Here is a 19,361-nt window from a genome sequence, read left to right on the forward strand (position 1 = left end):
AACGCAATCATTGCCTCCCATACGAAGTGGCTATCACATTAAAGGGACCCTGCAACACTTTCGATAAGCGCTCTCACTCTTTCCTTCGCGTCTGGAAGCACTGCGAAAGCTATAGTTATCGACAGCACGGAGCGGCACTGCGTGATTTGCTCGTTGCATCAGATGCGTCTTCCGTTTCTGCTTTGCTTTTGTGGCTTCCTTTTCAAAGTGACTATCGAATGCGTTCATTGCTACCATAGAACGAAAGCCGGCCAACAGCCGCTACATGGCCTCAATGACGTAATTCCAGCGGTCGAAGAACGCGAAGATTGAGAAAAAAAGACAAATGTTTTGAGAAAGTTTCCAAGTTATCTGATGGGCACAAAGCAGAAATTTTTGGCTGAGCTATTTTGTGATTCCCTAATCGAAGTACTCGTTGTATTGGGTGTCTACGTTCAGCAAGCATATGAGGTTTCAAAAAAAGTCGAAAAAAGTGTTGCAGGGTCCCTTTAAAGGGGTCCTGAAATGCCTTCCGCCGATGCATGGATGTACATGTAACCAAATAAAGCAATGTATTAGCAATCTCCTCCTGCAAGAATTTTGTTAAAGCGATGAGTATTAGCCGAGAAATCGTATATTAAAAACCGCGAATTATTGTCGCGCCGTATTTCCTCCTCCTTTCAACTGTTTCTGCGCTGTTGGCCTCCCCTCCCATGATGCTCCGCTCCTCAGCGGTGACGTACTTCCGCTATTGCGCTCCCACAGACTGCCGTCTGCTACGGGCCAGCTCTTTCGGCTTTTTCATCTCTGTAGACACCATGGACACAGGCTGGAAAAGCGAACGAATGACCTGGCCGCATGTGTGCGGCCTGGCCTTGCCCTTTCGCGGTGTACGTAGCTGCAGGGCTGCAGTTGGTATCGGCGCCGAACTCGCAGCCGCGTGGGGAGAATCGTGCGCTCGTTCCCTTTGGTGCACCGCGCACTGTTTATCCAAAAAGCGCGGTCTCAGATGTGGCCCCGCTGGTGCCGGGTGTTATTTTGCGGTGGTTGTAATTCCTACTACCGGCGGCATGTGAAAAAAGATATTTTCAACCGACACAGAACCCGTGCACAAAACGCGCCGGATCGGATCGCTTTATCAGCGGCGATGAACGTGAAGGCGAAGAGCAAACCAACGCTGCACTCGATCAGCGAGAACCCCTGTTCTGACAAGCTGCACCCATGTGTTGCATTAAACACTGACGGGAAAGCGTTTGTTTGCACTTGTTTGGATAGTCGTAAAATGTCCAAACACTCCGGCACTCCGCTAGCAGATCAACCGGCGAGACATTTCGGAAAACATTTGACAGATGGCGCCATATGCATTAGTGTGTCGCTACGCAAAACTGATGAGACGCTCTACTAAAACTTCCATCGCGGTGTCACGTAGCGGGACGCAAAAATTTAGCGTTTAGCGTATGCAAAGGCCACAAACGCTGTACTAAAACTCTATTAGCAGCAAAATAGCGTGCGTATGTGAAACCGCTTGCGTTTACAAAGCTGCACGCCGAGCGCGTACGTTTCAAACCTTGTGACATCGTTTAAATACACTGGCAAGCACAGTGTAACGTAGTCAGATATCAACCGTATGCTCAGGCGACAAGCAAGAGCTTGTTTTATGTGGGGCGGAGATTGCGCATAAAGGCCCGTTCGCACTTGCGACGAAAGCGAGTGAGAGCGGCAGGAATTCCGTCGCTTTGTCGCGCGACGATCGTTTTTGTCGAATGGTCGGGAGAAATTTTGGTTGCGCGACAGAATTCCCGTCGCTTTCGCTCGCTTTCGTCGCAAGCGGGAATGGAAAGTTCTGCCGCTTCCGTCTGCTACGCAGCTCGGAGGTAACCGCGCGATCTGCTCGGGCCGGATGAACGCGCACACTCCCGCACGGCAGCGCCCCAAGCGGCAGACGGCCGCGTACATCGCTCCCGGCGCCCGCCTGGAGCCCGCCCTCGGCACACTAGCCAGTATATTTCAGGCACTATAATGGAGGAAAGATTTTTTGCTTCCGATGAACCTAGTTCTTTGCCCCTGTGTTTTTAAATACGTGAAGTGGTTAGCACGTCGTCCTCACGCAGCTCTGTATCGTCGTAGCATCGCTGATTGTCCGAACGAAGCTTGCAGCTAAGCCAATGCAGCGACCGAAGCTGTGTGTGTGTGTGTGCATCGCCTCCTGTGTGTTGTGGACGCGTTCGTTTCGCGATGAAATGCGACATTGTACTTCTGCGGGTGGATAGTGCTTCCCATGGTCTGGATTATCTTTCTCGAACGACGTACCACTCAACCTCGCATGAGGTATGTGCAGTGTGCCTGGCTAAAAGCCTTCTCGCTTGCGCGCCAGAGTTGTGACTTGCTGCTCGTCCCCGCAAACCGGGTGTGAGGTGAGTGCCGTATTTACGACGGGCAGGAGGAGGCAACTCATCGTCTGTCAATCGCGGTTCAGACTTGCAACGCTTGTTGTGACGTTGCGTTCGTTCGAAACGCATCTCTGGATTGTTTTGAAGTTGAATAAAATGTACGCGTCAAACCCGGGCATTCGGCTCAGGGCGTTCTCTGCGATTGCACCGAAGAAGTGCCACGGGACTTTCTTTATGGTACGTACTCACGTAAGATAAAATCCACGTCGTGTTATGGCCGTGTTGCATTCAATACAAACGGTTAAGCGTTTGTTTACACTTGTTTCGTTTGTCGTAAAATGTCAAAGCACTCCGGCACTCCGCTGGCAGATCAGCCGGCGAGCCGACGCTGAGCAGACGACTCATCTCTTTGCCGGAAGTGCGTGAAAAAGCCGCCCAATAGCAGGATGTCTAGCTCATGACGAACATCTGGGAATCGATGATGTAGACATGTGAAGATGGCGGCGTCCAAAAACACGAAGGAAAGGGTGAGAAAAAAGCGACAAACTTTGCAACAAAAGTGTGAGCTTTCCGCTGCGCGTAAAAGAGCAATACTTGGCACAGGTGACGTTGGCGACCCAATCTAGCGATTGCGCTAGTTCATTTAGTGTGCTCAAAATGCCTTTCAGGGCCCCTTTAAGAACAATCTAATTTTGGGCATTCCGATTTCCCGTGACTGTGTCAGCGTACGCTCTTTGAAACAGGGAAATGCACCAATGACAGCAGTTTGGCCGTATTTTTAGTCTGTTCTCCACTTCGTGTGTTTCCTCGACTCGGCTGAATGTAGGGGCCTGCAATGCTTTTACGTGCGAAAATCACTTTCAAGAGCCTCGACTCGTTGCTCAAGTGGAGAGTGGTACAGAATACGGGGCAAGTCCCTCGGGGAGGCGCCATTGTGCTTCATTCTCCACACAGTGCAATACAGCACAAAAAGCCTTCTGTGCAACGCACTTCTCATGAATACTTGCAACAACCTGGAAGGTAGCTGCCCCCATGTTTCCAGGATAAAAGTGTACTGAATAAAATTATACTGGAGGGACAGATGAGTAATCGACAGTTTTCAAGCGTGAGCCTCAGCAAAAATTAAAACATCTATGCTACCGCATCACGGCATATCTCGAGCGAGAGGCCATGCCTGTCTTGGTACTTACGGAATTCGACAAGAAGCCCAAAAGCTGAACTCTCTTCCGAACCAAAACTTCAACGCTTCAAGTTTTGTGTTCATTGTTGTGTTGTGTGTTTCGTGCTGCTGCTTTCGAAATGAGCCAACTGTTCCCTGAAGGTAATGCCCGAAATTTCACCCTCGCTCGTCAAAGACCCACAGTGTATATAGCATTTCATTCCAGCCCTAATGTTCCAGTGAAACCCAATTCGCTTCTTCCCTCTTACCGGAATAGCTCTTTTTAAGGTTGGTGATAAAATATCCGCGAAAAAGCTTGGCCTCGTTTGCTCTGAGCAGCGTCTTTTGTTGCTTGAGTATTGGTTGGTAGACGTCGTGATAAAAAAACAGATGAAACGGGAAGGTAGGCAAAAAAAAAAAACAGGTTGTTGTAATGCTTTGGGCTTTGGAAGTTCATAAGCTATAGGCATCTACAGGATTTTTTTTATTATTGCTTTGGTCAATGAGCATGAAAATGCCGAAACGCGTCCGACTCATTGCTTCCATGCCGAGCGCTTTGAAATGAAAAGAACTAGTGTTCGCATTTTGACGACTTCACAGTCAGCTGCATTTCCAGTTTTTGTTTGTTCCGTGTGCTTTGTCAGAGGTGGGACAAACCACCCCACTTTCTGTAAAACCCGCCAGCACGAAACGAAGGGCACATCCGCTCCGGTGGGCGTGTACCCCCAGTCAAGCACGGAAGTTCAAGTGCCCTTACGCCCAGCGCACTCATTGGAAGTGTTGCTCGGGCAGTCACGCGGCAACCTGGAATGACAGAAACCAACAAAAATGCGCCCGGAAAGATTGCGTTTTCAGAACGCAGTATACGTTGCTCGGCCGGTCAGTTTGGCAGCACTGTCAAGAGTGGTTCGACAATGGTAAAAAACGTAGGATTCCCAGAGGTTAAATGACAGCAAATAATTTAAAGTCGTCATTACAAATATGTTTTGTTTCATCTAGACACGAAACAGACGAAGCTATGAAAAGCAGGAAAATGATCAACTGCACAAGGAACTTATCATTCTGTACGCGGCCGTTCTCTGCTGGATTTTTCTGACTTTCCAGCTATGTTTTTGTAGTTGCTTCATAAGCTAGTACCACTTATTTTATTTGGGGACTTAAGTTTCACGATTCTCTGCATAGTCAATAAAATTTTAATGACTGCTTTAGTACAGATTATGCTGCACCTTTGGATTTTGGTTTTTCCTGACTTATGCAAGGCGCCATGTTATGCGGCTTTGTTGCGCTGTAATTCTCCTCCACGCGTACTCATTTTGTGTTGTGTTTTTGAGCATTATGAGGGAAAAGTGTGGGCAGCATGATTTGTTGTACCGTACAGCGTGTATTGCGTGTGCTTGTGTTTCGGATGTGGAAGTGACTGCGGCGTACATGAATTGGCGGAACGCGACTGAGCGCGTAAGTGTGAATGAAGCGCGATAAGTTTGGGAAAGTCGCACACCGTACCTTGAACAAACACAGCGCAGTCGTAACGGGTCGAAACCATCTCTGGGCAGCTTTTTCATTACCGCGGATTCGACATCGAATGTTTTCGCTCTTGCACCACTTCGATTCAGGCCGCGAAAAGTCGCAGGCGACACAGGAAGCGCCTGTGTGAAGTCGAATGTGCTCATCATTTCAAACTAGCGTACAGCGCTCAGCGATTGAAACACGATACTTGGAGCGCGTGGCTACCGGTGCTTGTTGCGGCACAGGTGAGCGCTTGTGAAAGCGGGCTGACGCATTGCGGTATACGGTGAGGGTGAGAGCGTTCGTGACGCATGCTGACTGAATCCGGGAGGCAGCCCTTCAGTGTGTGGTTCTTGGCGGCGCAATATGGGTGCTACATGCCATGGCTTCAAAACGCTGCGCCTGCATGCTGTGCGCGCCACGATAACATATCGCGATAAATGCGCATTGAAATTCTTCATAACGCGCGCGCTGCCAGCTCGCCCAGCTTCGCGCGGCGCGGCGCGGCCCGCAGGCGCGTTTTGAAGCCATGGCATGTAGCACCCCTATGGCGCCACCAAGAACCACACACTGAAGGGCTGTCTCCCGGATGCAGTCATCATGCGTCACGAACGCTCTCAACCTCACCGTATGGAACAATGCGTAAGCTCGCTTTCACAAGCGCTCACCTGTGGCGCAACAAGAACCGGCAGCCACGCGCTACCCGAGTATCGCGTTTCAATCGCTGAGCACTGTACATGCCGTTCGTACTGCTGAATTGTAGGCGAACTTCTATATGCTTCAAATGTGGTGAAGTAACTTGCCCAAGACGTGTGTTCAGTGTCCATCGACGTCTATGCAGATGCGATGTCATTTTGCCAGAGAAGTTCTCCGGACAGGAGACGCATCCGTACACACAAACACACCACTGCAGCGCAAATACGTTTCGTTTGGACCACTTGCGATATAGCTAGCCGAGTTATTAGTTGAAACGCATCATTTCTCGCATTTGGAAATGGTACGTTGCAGTCTCGGCTTGAAATGCATTCTTGTCTTATAAAATATACGTGCGCCGCCTGGTTAATACAAAGCTGAACATTTTTTCGTCATGTCACTCGACCCGACAAGGATTTGTAAATGCTCTGCGCATATATACTTGGTTTTGATGAAACGCGTCAGCTATCGTAATGCCACCATGACTAAGTGTCGCTCGAGGTTCAAGATAGCCCTCCCTGTAATGGTCCTTAAGTTTGCCTGCTTTACAGGGCATTTTTAAATCCCTTAGGACAGGCCGGCTGCGATGACGCTGGGCAGCTTATCTTCGACATGCGTTTCACGCAGGGAGGATTGATGCTACCGTCCTCCGCTCCTTCCCTTTCCCTTCATTGCTATTACCCCCGCTCCGCGTAGTCAGACATGAGTACGTTCATTTGTACTCAAACTCACCAGTGACTACTATGATTAGTGAGTACAGACCAATACAAAAAATGAGTACGATGATGAGAGAGTGCAGGCCCAGCCGAAAAATGTGGGTGCGATGACAGGTGAGTACAGACGTGAGTATATTTACTCGCGAGTAGTACTCATGAGTACTGCACTCTCTATTACATACACTCGCGAGTGGTACTCACGAGTACTGTACTCATGGGTACCTTACTCGCGAGTACAAACTTGTGAGTTGGATCACGCACTCAAATCATGACGTGCATGCACGAGTCTCACGCATTCAGCCGTGCCTAGGCGCCCCTCTCAAGCAGAGTAAAATGAGGGGATAAGAAAAAAAACTACCGCCCTTGCCATTCCCTCTTTCGCGGCTCTCGGCATTCGCTCGCCACTGGGTTGCCATAGTGAAAGCAAAGGTAGCTTCACTGGACTTGCTCCGTTAACAAATTAGTAGAAACACTTTTAGATACGAGTAAATGAAAGTGAAGATTGAGTAAAAGTAAGTACTGATGGAGTACGAGTACTCATGAAGACTAGTGTGTTTCAGAACAGATTGAGTATGAGTATAAGGGAGTACAGATCAGTTGAGTACGAGGGAGTACAGACTGAGTACGAGTAGCCGTGAGGACTAATGAGTTTGCGTACAGATGAGTGCGATTACAAATGACTATGTGGTGAGTAACTACGAGTGATTTTGAGTACAGGCGAGTTATTTTGAGTCTCAGTTTGAGTGAGTACAGAGAGAAAGGAAAAAAAATGATTGAGTTTGAGTGAATACTTTCTGTTTTGCGGACCTATAGCTATAGGTCTTTCCACTGGCGAGTCACGCATGCAGGCAACCATGTGAGTGCGCAGTCACTGGTTACGTAGGGCTCCGCGGGATGGCGGTACTTGTCCGTGCTAAGCACATGACGTGCGTTGGACGTTCCAAACTCTACCCTATCGAACGCAAAGTAGTGCCTCGACTCGAATGTGAGTGTGATTAAAGGGGCACTGACACAAAATTTTGAACGCGAGATAACGTCGGAGATAGATTGGTGGGAACACATATACATCATCTGCAAAATATCAGCGGCGAATACAGCCTAGAACATATTTAAAATCAATTTTGAAGTGTGCGAAACGCAACCGAGCAGCCAGCGGAGGACCACGCGCAATTGTAAATAAACAACATCCAGACACGTCACGAGTTTGTGTTTGCCGCTTCCGCACTACCGGCGTTTTACGCGGGCTCGCCCGGCTCGCCGCTCCAATCGGAGGGCCGGAGGGCGGAGCTTCTGCTCTCGAGAACGAACGACCCGATCGTTGGCGGCGGAGGCGCCGTGATTTCGTCAGCTAATCGGGCAGCTGGCCACGACCAAAGTTCTACAGCGATTCCAAGCACTCTGTTTCTATTACTGTTTATTACAATTGGATGCGAAAACGCGCCGGAGGCACGAAAAGCTCACTGAGCTAGCCGCACGGTCGCTGTGCAGGCGGCGGCCACGGCCGCGAAGTGGCCCAGGCCGGCGCAGGTAGCTCGAGTGATAGCTTGTTACCGCTGCACGAAATTGTCCCCAAGTCCCGACCATAGTGGCTTACATGAGAAAGGAGTTAATGATGCGATGGCGGGTTGCATTAAAAATTGTCATCTGCACCGCTTACGAGAGCGGCACTCGAATATCCGCCGCAGTGCTGAGCCGAACACATCTGTAGGCGGACCTGTAGGCAGACCGGCCGGCTGCTCCCAGCGCGCGTCTTGCCACCCACCGTCTCGAGCGTCGCGCGTCGTTCTTTAGCCGCGGTAGCATTTGCACTCGCAGCGCCTGCGTCACATCCACGGTCGCTTTTTAATTAAGCGCCTCACGAGATCAGTACGTGGGGGCATTCGCAGAAACTGCCGTCGATGCGGATTCGACAGTGCTACGGCGGCTCTTCTCTGTGATATCCCTCCGACGGTCACGTGGTCAGCTTTGTTCACACAAAATCCACAAAATCCATCGTTTCGCGGCACTCGCTGAAACCGAAACTGCGACTGGCCGCATTTAAAATCCCTCTAATTAAACAACCGTCACACGCTGAAGCAAATGAGGTTTCTACAGGTTATAAGTAGGTCACTAGCTACTTATCGCAACGAAAAAAACAAGATGCTAAATTTTTGTGTCAGTGCCCCTTTAATAACCTATCTGTTGGCAACACCGTTGAGAATTGGGTTGAAACGGAGCAGATGACGCACGCCGTTGTTTTTTTTTTGTTTTTTTTTTTCTGTGGCGTGCAGGCGCAGTAGCACAAGCCGCGCCATGTCCGTGGTGCTTGGGCCATGTCCGTGGCCGTCTCCAGTGTTGTCAAGCAAAAAAATTGACAGCTAAACTTTTCAGTGAATTCCATCTATTACTTTGCCTATTTCTTTGGCACCTAGCCCCAGCTTTTATGCATACCCTTTTAGCGCAACAAGAACGCAGAAAATAAACGTAACAAGGTGGCTAATCCGTAAAAGACGACTAGGCCTGGTTGTAAAATTGCAAGTCAGGTTTTGCGGAGCCCCACATGCGACTGGCTAGCATGAAACTACAGAATATACCTAGGACCAACCGAATAGCAACCCTGATGGCTAGAGTTCCGCAGTAGTTGCCCCCTGGGGACGAAAACGCGCATCGTTATACCGTTGTGGGCTAAGCTTGGTAAATTGTGTGTGCGTTCAAATGGAGTGGAGTAGTGTAACCTAAAAATGAGCTAAATCATCGACATTTTGTGCCGCTTCTTCTTTTACCCTCTCCGCCTGCGCGGTGCTTCTGAGAAACCGCAAACCAGGCGTGCAAACATTCTTTTTACGAACATCTTACCAAATATACACGAAACGCATTCGAGTCTTCGCAGCCGGGGCTATCTCTGAAGTTTGCAACACAATATCGCGCAAAGAGCCTTTTCCCCGGCCATTTGTTGACACAACGTAAAGAGCACATGGATGCGCCTTTCTTTCCGCGGAACAAAAAATATCAATCGAATTAGTCGGCCCTTTCTTGCTTTCATAAAAAAAAAATTGGAAACAGGGCGGCGACATCTGAAAAGTGTGTTCAGACGCCAACTTTCTCGTCGTTCTCGAGTTACTGGCTTTTTCTTGCTTCGCAGAGAGTACATCGCCTTATAGGAGTACTTTAGCTGTTACGCAGACGCTGCTTTCCCCGTTTCATGTGTATATAGGTCGTTGTAACTTTCACGGGTTTCCTAGAGCGCACTCAAATTTACCCTCGCCTTTACCTCATCCACTCTGCCGACTCTGCCAAGAAAATCATTGTGTTCGTACGCGAATGCATCTCGCACTGTCACCATACATTCCGAAGGGCGATTCTCTTTTTTCTCAAAATAATACCGGCCGGGTCCACAGCGAGAGAGTAGATGGCGACAAGTCCATAAAGTATTCTGCACCACACCGCGTCACTTACGAAGCTCCGAATACTTTCGATCAACCACGCACTCTGAAGAGGTGTACTTAGTTCGAAAACAGGCATTTCTAGAATAAAAAAAAATTGACGAGATTCTTCCGAGAGTTGTTCAGAGGATGGCGACCGTATAATTAATCAATCGTGTAAAGCCACCTTTTGTAAGGCATCGTCAGCCTCATCTGATAAGCCAAGTCTTCATGATCTGACCGGGATGACGTCAATGATGAAGCACGGAAATGTAAAGTAAAATCACGCCGTAGCTTTTCCGTGTAGCGGAAGCCTGAGGAAGTAGGTTGATTTTCTTTTTTCCCAATTACACAGTTGCCCACACATCGTGTACCCTTATCCGGATCTGCGCGGTTTAAGTCCTGCGAACGCAGTGGCGCCACACGAGCTGATAGTGCCAGCCAGCGTCATTTTCTTTATATTTGCGTTCTTTCGCACTGGGATCAGGGCGAGCCGACATCTATCGCTTTTGTTTTGCTTCTATCCCGGCGGTATTCCGCGCCTTTTGAAACCATACAGTGTTATTTCTTCGCAATAATCCACCCAACGTCCATTTTTATTAAAACAACACCGCTACTCTCGGTTATATGAATACATATAACCGAGACACAACACAAACATACGTGTGTTGTGCCTCAAATATGCGCATTATTTACTTTGCGCTGAACACTGTGGGAATGTACAAGCCATGCAGCCAATTTTAGTAGTATGAAGAGGCCTGTTCTCTAATAGTTCATGTTCTCGCGGTTTGTTCTGACAAAAATTCTTTTACAGCGAGGGCTAAACAGCGGTTTTAAGTAAAAGCGGTGACGCCGAAAAGCCTATATAAAAATATAATATACAATAGAGGATATGAATCGCATACAATATTTCCGCCAATTATGAGTAAGAAGGCCAGCAAACAATTTTGTTTTCATGAAGTCGCTCGGAAGTTAGCGGGCCGCTACTCTGTATGAGAACGAAGCTGTGGTAGAGATGGAAACGTCGCAAAGTGGCAGATTTTGCAGTGTTTTCAGGCACAGTTCAGTGCCTGCAATGACCTGCTCTTACATAATTAAGCTTTTTCAGCCAAAGGAGTGTTAAATAATCTGTATTTAAGTGCTTCTGGGTGGGATTTTGTTTGTTTGTTGGTTTGCATGTTTGCTTGTTTGTTTGTTTGTTTTTACGTTTGTTTATCTGTCTGTCTGTCTGTCTGTCTGTCTGTCTGTCTGTCTGTCTGTCTGTCTGTCTGTCTGTCTGTCTGTCTGTCTGTCTGTTTGTCTGTTTGTTTGTTTGTTTGTTTGTTTGCTTGTTTGCTTGTTTGCTTGTTTGTTTGTTTGATTTTATGTTTGTCTATCTGTCTGTCTGTCTGTCGGTTTGTTTTGTTTGTTGTTTGTTTGCTTGTTTGATTGTTTGCTTGTTTGTTTGTTTGTTTTTATGTTTGTCTATCTGTCTGTCGGTTTGTTTTGTTTGTTGTTTGTTTGTTTGTTTGTTTGGTTGTTTGTTTGTTTGTTTGTTTGTTTGTTTGTTTGTTTGTCAAAGGCCATGTAAGCGAAAGAGCAGTCGTAATTGGTGTGGGGCGGGGGCTGTCACCTATGGAGCCCTAAATTGCGGGCACGTGGAAATATTTCTTTCATTTTACGAATAAATATCTATATCATTACCAGCATGCAGCGCATTTCACGATTATAACACGCACCCTTATTTGCGGAAACTAGCCTCCAAGTATGTGCGCGCGTTACCTTTGTTTTTATTGCGCCATTTCGTCACAAGGCATAAGAAACATGAGGAGGCCCAAAAGCGACATCGGCTTCGAAACGGCTAGCACAATTGCCACGAACGTAAAGTCCTGCCAAAATACAAATCAATTTATTCTAAAGCAGTCCGTTTGCATAACGTGAGTAAATATAAGTAATCGCCCTACTATCCTCACCCTTGACGAGCGATGGGAGATCTTGCTATCCAGCTTCTCCCTGGCAGACCAGCTTCGACTGATCCACATGTGGGCCAGGCGGCCCTGGAAGCATACGGAACCCGCGAAGAGGAAGCCACCCCATCGGGCGCTTAACGCACTCCATTTGACAATAGAAGCTGTTTCCTCCTCATTCCGCATTGGCGATACCTTAGCCAGCTTTTGCACATATTTCTCCAGCTCCAACTAGCACATCGATGAAATCCACCAGGATCTGGAGAAGCAAAATTGAATTCACGAGTGATCTTAGCTGTTACAGTGGCGTGCGTCATAAAGTGTGGTCCGCCAGGTACATAGTGTCAGGTCTCTTACATCGGCACGGTAAAATCCGCGTTAAATTGTTTTTTTTTTTAATATTTCTACGTAAACTTACCTGCCCTTTATAACCGGGGCCCGTTAGAATCCTGCAAATGGGGTAAGTACAACCAGCTTCTGTAAAACACGGGATCGTTGGTTTATTTTCATGCTGCGTGGTTTGTGGTGAAGGCGAGGTACATAAAATCGCTCTGTGAACAATACGTCCGTGAGATTACATGACCATTCGGCCTAAAAAAATCATTCGGTTATTCAACTGTGTGAAGGTGTTTGGCCAGAGAGTCTGTATTGGTGACAGGATGGTACAATAGTACGACTACATTTCCGTCTCATTTTAGAGTAATTCTTTCTGGCCGCCGCGTCATCACCATCCAGACGCCGCCTCTTGCGTCGCGGGCCCCCTCTTCCTGCCGTGCGCCGCATGAGCGCGACGTTGAGGCTTGGGGTATGCGTCGCGGCCTCGGTTTTCTCCCCGGGCCGGATTTTCCCTACACCGACGGTTACATTAGGCGGCACGAGCGCGCTCTCGTTCTCTTACCGTAGCGTCGATCACGCTGCGCCATTCCTCACCAAAGCGCGATCCTCTCCGTGTGTGTTATCTTTCACATTGTGGCTCAATTGGCGCACATCGAAATCTATATATATTTTTTGCGTATGTGCACTCTAGGTTTCGGAGGGTTCTCTTATTGAATACATACAGGCGGTTGGCCCTAGCCATCGACAGCTGCGCTAGAAAAAAAAAAGAAGTCGGAAATTTTTCACAATAGTGGTTGCCCGGACCTTAGCGCATTCAGGGCGGGGTAAGATCACAAAATTAGGATCGCATTTATTACCGAAATAGTAGCCTTTATACTCGCATGGGTGCTTGAACAAGAGAATCGACGCCCACAGATCATGTTGTGGGAACCCCAAAATGCATTCTCGACAAAATACGACAGCCAACACCGGCTGCACAATCGCCGTTGCTTGTAAATTATGCCCGGAGCACTGTCAAAGACGTACGCTTGGTTAATGACGCCGTTATTCACAAAAACGATCAAAATAGACCAGTTTCGCGTACATTAAGCTCGTGCTTGTACCGAACCGCAAAGAACATCCCTTTTCTGGCAAGTGTATGCCGACTGTACCAAATGCGCGCCATAGAACACCGCCTGCTCCCGCTATTGCTCGACATTCCTTACAGGCCACGGGGGATAAAAACAGCCATCATTACTATTGCAGAGAACAGGACAGCTTTTACATGTACTAAGACCGTCCGAGCGCGAGATTCAATCGCCGAATAAAAACGGTCCAGCGAAGCGAAATAAATGACGACACAGCACCGAACTGCGTGCACTTCGTCGGCACCGAATAAAGAGAACCGTCCCTCGGCGAGAGAACGTGCTCCGAGGTCGACTCTGTCCCCAATACCGTGGAGCTATAGCGCGCTTAGGAACGTCCCGTGTGGGTGCGTCTTCGCCGTACTTCCGAGCGTACCGTCTTCGGAGAACGCGCTCGTGAACTTCAGAACGAAAACCGCCGACGTTGATCATTTGGCTATGGCTTCGGTGAAAGGATAACGATGCTGTTTGTCCCGTGTAATGTTCGTAGTTGTTTCTTTTTCTCTTTCACGGCTTACTTCTGCTTCTGATATTTTATTTTTTCATTACTTTACATGGATCTGTGCGGTACCGGTTTCGTTTTAGTACGGCGCGCTTGTTTGCTTCGATTACGAGACCCCAGGCGAACATATGCGTTGTCCATTCCTGCAGCCGCTCGCCCTCCCCTTCGCTCTCTCATTTGTAAAATCGCGCGTGCGCTCGCAGAAGGTTATTCCGAGCAAGCTTTATGCGCAGCCTTGGTTGGATCCTGTTTACTTGATAAGAGCTGTTAGGTTAGCTGTATCACTGCATGCGTGAAAAATACCCGCAAGCAATGAAAGCAAGAAAGCGCGTGCGGCTTTTATTATAATAGGGATCATCTGATGGTGCATTTAAATGACCATACAGTCGTTGTTTTCTTGTCAGGTGTTGTGACGGACCTTCTCGTGAAAAAATACTCTACGCCATGAAGTGCTCTGAACAACAGTCTGTCTATAAGCATGTTATTAATGAAAGTGGTTGGAGTACAAGCAGCTTTGCGGAAGCTAAAAAACCAAAGTAATCATCAAGTTGCCATGCTGGTTATCATAATGATCTGCTCACCTTAATTCGCAACTTGCAGGCAGGGTTCCTCATACGCTGCGTTTACAGTTTATTTATTGCTGTTTTCTCACTGTTCAAGCATTTGCCTTCATTTAGAGGCGAAGAAATTGGCATTTCTCACAATTTATTACCAGGATAGGATGGGGGCTGATGGAATCCATTTGAATATGCCTCGTTCTCCAATACATATTCAGCAAACTATAACAAATATTGGTCGCATAGGGATGATAATGATTGTTAAAAGACTTAAAGGTCACCTAAGCCCTAAAAAAGTTTTGAATGCGTGTGCATTGTTGACTAATTGGTGGACGGATTGGCTGGCCTAGTGGCGCCTCCATGCGCCGCCCGGAGGCGCCACCAATCCCATGTTCTCTCGTTATCATTGCGCTCTTTTTTTCTCTTCGCGTTCTTCCTTCGTATCGCCATTACTATGATTATGAGCCCTGGACAATAGCCCTTTTCGGCCCATATTTACTCCAAATATTTGTATTAACGAAGTGTCAAGCAACGTGAAACACATACTCCAAGCTGCGGGTGTCGGCTGACGACGTTGGACCTAATATCATGGCGTTAGACTTAACGTCATACCGGCGTATGCACATACCGCTCAGCGTCAAATTGAACGTCACTCTCCTTGCTGTATATAGTGTTACGTTGTCAGCCACGACACGTCGCAGTCTATGCGAGCGTAAGGCCGGCGCATACCCGCGCTCGCAGCTATGGGAGTTTCGGAGCCGCTACAGAAGCCGGAAGTCAGCGACCGGGGCGGAACACAACAACAAAAAGAAACGTTCAGGTTTTAACATCTCTAAACCTAGATATTAAGAGCAAGAATTACGTTTGGCTTGGTTTTGCAAAGTTAATGCATCCAGTGTTTTATGAGAATCAGGGCGTACCTGCCACACTAGCACTCCGGCGAAGGCGCGCAATCTATGGTGAGACTGAGAGACCAAGCGCCGGCAAAGCAGAAGTTAAACCTCGCCGCGTCACGTGGTACCTAAGTCGCGAAGCTGCAAGCGAGCGTGGCTGCAACACCTCTCCGAAGCATATTACGTGACGTCACGTCACACCTGCCCCACTGGTGCTCGGGCGGCTCAAGGTCATTGCGTCGCGATGAATGACCTTGCGATACATGGCGTTGCAGAGCTTTTACTCCGAAAAAGGCGATGGCTCGTGTTGGTGAGTCTATAGGCATCATTTACTACATTCGGGCAGTTTAGACCTCCCTAATCCGGCTAACGTTCCTCTGTAGCAATTAATTGAAAGAGGCCATAAAAACAAAATGCAAGTTTGGTTTATTGAAATGATTGCCTCGTTATGATAACACTGACATCAATTTTAGCGCAATTTTCACTCAAATAAGCTGTATAATGGCGAAAACATAGAGTAGCCATGGGATGTACTGGCGACTTTCTGCACTGAGCCTATGACATATTATGGGCAGGGTGTTGCGATTAGCTGTGGACGACGAAATCCAACCCAAATTGAACAGGGATTATATGCTTCCGGAACGATCTATTTGCGCCTAAATTTAGTGAACATTCTGTTTATATCGGTTAGAATGGTGGTGCGAATAATAAAATTTACGAACGAACACGTAGACATAGTAACATTTGTCCGTGCGGCGAGCACTATGCCTGACGACGCTGCACAGCGGGTTCGTTGGGCTTGTCTGACACGACTGTGGCCAACTGGCGTAATCGACACTGCCACTTACGTGACCCTTCTTCTCAAGTCAAATATATTATTTTACGACACGATTACTATCAACCGTAACAATGAGCCAGCTAAAAGTGCAGTCACAAAAAAGAAATCGTGTGCGTCCGGTGGTTCTTCAGCGATATTGTTACGCCATCTATGAAGGCAGATGGTAACCTGGCTAACAAAAAATCTGCTTCTTCCGTGGGCGGCAGCCTTGTCAACTTACTTACTTCTGTTTTATAAACCTGCTCTGTATACGTCATTTTAGACGTCACGAAACACGCGATGCGGCAAGAGAATTACCATTTAGGCTTAAATTGTTTAATTTCTCAGTAAATAAAACCTCGTTTGCTGCAGGACAAGCGTTGAGGGCATGATAAAATACCAAATCTTTCCAATAAAACAACTTGTATTTTGTCATCATGGCCGCTTTAAGCCAAACAAACAAAAAAATCTTTCTAGTAATGTGGACGACGGCACCGCCGCCTTTGATGGCGACTGCGCGAGAGGCAGCGGTGTATTTCTCGGTGACGTGGCCCCCGGCAAAGCAGCAAGAAAGTGCGCCGCATCGCTGTCCTTGTAGCTGACCCCATGAGCCTCCCTACACGATCCTTTGGGTATCGTAGTCTTCCAGCGTACTGGTTCCTGTGCGTTTTCGAACATGACAAGTGCTCGAAATGCAAAGACAAATATTTTCTTACTTTCATCACTGCAAACTTAGAAGAACGGGTGGAAGAGCCGATGCCCAGAAGTTTGAAATTTGTTTATTTAAACACGTTTCGTGCTTAAAAGACTATATGCGATCTGGAGAACCGTACACGTCAGGATTCGAGCTCCTCGTGCAGAGTATACCTCAAAACCACGGTTTCTAACCCTCCGCATGGTTACCTGGGCACCGCGACCTAAATGCGAAAACACAACCGACTATACAAATTTCTGATCTGCACGGAATCAACGGCCGGCTCTCATTAGTGTCAGCCGGTTTCGTCGTGAAAGGTACATTAAATGATACACCATAGATGAGTACACGTCACGAGCACTAAGGCCGACTCAATATTTCACTTAGCAAAATCGCCGACAAAGATCCGCGAAAACTAACTCTGCGCGCAGCCGAGCCGCCGGCGGGAACCGATGTACACAGGCCAAGCTTCTACCCTGATCCATTGCGTGAACTATTGTCTTGATGCCATAAAACGCCGGCGCTAGTCTCCCTGTATCGTACCACGCAAACCCGCGCGCAATTCTCCAGGGAGTATTCCGCACCCGGAAACCATTTACTCTTGTATCATATAAGTAAAAGCAGGCTTTGCGCCCCGTTTGCCTTCCTGGTAGAGATTCCCCGGTGTTCCCTGGGAATCTGCTGCTTCCTTCAAGCTTCGCTGGCATCCCGAAAGCAGGCTTCTAGGAGCTCCTAGGAGCACTCCACAACCCAATCGCTCGGGATGAAGAAAGGTGCCGAAAAAGTTGTATAATACTGATTCTTAGTTCTATATACAAACAAAAACTTTCTTTCCTTCCTGTGCTTACCCTACCCTCTTCAGCAGGAACACTATATCTGAGTTAAAAGGGAACAGGAAGGTTTATATCAAAGCCATGTATGTGCACTGCACTAAATATTGAAGAAAATCCAATTGGCGCCCACTTATCGTGGCAGCAGCTTCCGCGTGAGTTGAATGCGTGAGGGGCTTTGAAAAAAGAGTGGGACAAGAGATGCCTTTGTGGAGAACGTCTGCTGTTACAACAGAAACCCGCTTGCAAGTACGCGGTTAAAATTAAGAAATAAGCAAGCAAAAATATAACAAGGAAGAGGAATGCGCACAGATAACATGGAGTCCTGCTTTCAATTCTGTAGCGCGTTCGAAACAGCCGTTAGTATACGCGCAACTTAAAGCTACGCCTGCTCCGTTCCCTTCACACTAACCCTTGCACACACCTTGGGAACGATGAAACGATAAGGTTAAGGAGAATGGCGGAAACGACGCCAAAATTTGGGGAACCACCTACCCGGAAATATAGAGCCCATCGCCGATTCAAATCTTTTTTCACTGAGCCCTGTTCGCCTATTTCGGGTGTGGCGATACCACGCGAATTCCTTTGTGCGCTTGTTGTTTGTTTTCAATTCTCTTGCATAACGGTTGTTGAGCCCATGTAGTGCACATTTCTTTTGTAGTATTGTGTAAACTTTGTGTAGTCCGCTTTGTAGCCGACAAATGCTTTCCGCTCGTTGTTTAGAGCGGGAATATTTCTACAGGTCAGTCCAGAACAACCACTAGCGTATTTTCTATATTTTTCTGTGTCCGTACTACCAACATATGTAGTATATGTTACTTTTTTGCGGCTTTGTTACGTGTTAAATGTATCTATACCTATAAAATCAAGTGCCCGACTGACTGACTGACTGACTCATCAACGCCCAGCGAAAACTGCTACATCTAGAGACTTGAAATCTCCGGAGTACATTTGCGACATGGCGTAGAGGCTCACTAAGGCTCACTAACACCGCCGTACTGATTCTCCCTAACAATTTGTGTTGACTCACATACCACGCCTTGAAACTAGGAGATAGTTTTGCAGCCTTGATTCTCCTACTTTACTCATGACAGGTGAACCATCGATAGACCCATGTTCATTTGTGTCCCCGGTAACAAGGTGTACTCGACACCATAAACCGGGTGCTCTCACCGCATTTTTTTTTTGCCGCTACTGACGCATTCAAATTTTTTTTCGCGTAAAATAATAGGGTTGAACAATTACGCAAGGCAAAATTTTCCTAATTATTTATCTTTTTGTTCCACCTGCTTGCACCTAACATTGGTCTGCAGTATGTGTTATGGGAAAAAAATAAAAAAGTGTTCCGCACCATATCCCCTCCCTAATTTGCGTGCCTTTATCGAAAACACTTGCGGTGGTACGCCGCCACTCAAGACGTTACGACTGCATTTGCTGCCACACAAGAGGTTACGAAGGCTGTATTTTATTCTTGTGAATCTCCTTTATTCCAAGGGCAGGTACGTGAGGACGACGATTCTAGCCTATAACATGATATACGCCTGCCTGCAAAAAAAAAAAAACACAATTATGCGTATTTTTATGGACCTCTGAGTTTACCTATGCTTGCTTTCGACGTCTCAGTAATACGCAAGGTCAGGCCCTGCATGCGTCAGGATCATAGTTAATAACTATTATGTGCTCTCCATTTTAACTCCACGGGCAACTAATGCATCAGTATTTTCGGCTACTAACTAGCAAAGGTTTCCGACTTGAGCATGAATTTTAATCAATGTTGAATCACCCCACCCCCTTCTATGCTTAATACATGCGCTACTT

At 47.5% G+C, this 19,361-nt stretch overlaps 1 protein-coding gene across 1 annotated transcript in view; it reads left to right on the forward strand.

Moving 5' to 3' along the window:
* Positions 1-19,361, forward strand: part of LOC144174831 (uncharacterized) — a 134,859-nt gene that overhangs the window by 34,122 nt on the left and 81,376 nt on the right. The gene's annotated exons all lie outside the window — the stretch shown is intronic.

The sequence above is a fragment of the Haemaphysalis longicornis genome, unplaced genomic scaffold (assembly GCF_048455015.1).
Source record: "Haemaphysalis longicornis isolate Haplotype H1 unplaced genomic scaffold, Haemaphysalis longicornis Haplotype H1 scaffold_3, whole genome shotgun sequence".
NCBI classification, from domain to species: Eukaryota; Metazoa; Arthropoda; class Arachnida; order Ixodida; family Ixodidae; genus Haemaphysalis; species Haemaphysalis longicornis.